The following is a 1,216-nucleotide window of genomic DNA, read 5'->3' on the forward strand; positions in this document are numbered from 1 at the left end:
CACAAGCATAACAAACTAAGGCAGCTAAATGCTTTCTTAGATAAGTCTGATGTTTTCAGGGTGGGAGGACAGTTGTCCCAATCAGCCTTACATCAAGTCAAGCACCCCGCAATTCTCCCCAAGAAGTCTCATGTGTCAACCCTCCTCATCAAACACTACCATGAACATGTTCATCACCAAGGAAGAGCCATGACTATGAATGAATTGCATGCAAATGGCATATGGATTTTGGGATGTAGAAGTATGGTCTCTTCTTACATCTACCACTATAATGAGTGTAGAAGATGCAGAACGGCTACAAACCGCCAAAGGCGACAGAAATGGCAAAGAGTTTCACGGAAACTGCAAGCGAACGTCAGTGTGATCCTACAAGGTGATAATGTTTCAATAAGTAAATGGAAACGACTTATAGTAGTAGAGACTAGAACGTCCAGACGACAAGGTTCGAAAGGTGAAACCAAAGATCAGTGAAACCACTGACAAGGTAAATATATCTAGAAAGACCCATTCACAAGGTAGTGACTTTACTTGAGACTGAAACGCACAGTAACATGGACTAATCTTGACACTTATAAGAAAATCACATTGAGAACCAATTGGTGATTCGGTGGGAGTGTAAGTGTCACCACAATGATTGATTTATGTTTTAAACGGGTTCATATTTGTTTTCAGTAGTTAGAATATTTTGTTTTTAGTTTGTTTAGTTCACACTGTGAAATATGTTTTATTTTGTATAAGATGCATTTATTCTGTCATGAAGGACTGAGTACTGTTATCGTGAGATTTGTGTGAACGGAAGAGAGGCGAGATATTTTGTGCTCAACACACACACACACACACATTTACCTGAAGCTACATGCAGTTACCTGAGGATACGAGAGGCGTGCAGCAGCCTCGATAGTTCACTAACTGTAAAGGTATTTATAACTGTTGTGACACATTGTACATCGGTCAGTTATGGTGTTCTGATGTTTTATATACTTATTTAGAATGTGCAAGATGAGAAACATTCGCTTAGGACTTCTTTAATGACGAGCGGCCATGAGGTATTTCTTTGTTAAAGCATGTTTTACTTGTCTCTCAGTACTGTACCTGAAACCTTTTGTTTTACTTCTGTACTTTCTGTCTTGTTTCTGTAGTTTTCACGGCATTCATTAAATCGCCCGTTTCAAATAAAGAAGCCGTGCCCGCGTGTCGTCATTGAGAAGTTACAGTG

Source organism: Nematolebias whitei, chromosome 15 (assembly GCF_014905685.2).
Source record: "Nematolebias whitei isolate Nwh7 chromosome 15, NemWhi1, whole genome shotgun sequence".
In the NCBI taxonomy this organism is placed as follows: domain Eukaryota; kingdom Metazoa; phylum Chordata; class Actinopteri; order Cyprinodontiformes; family Rivulidae; genus Nematolebias; species Nematolebias whitei.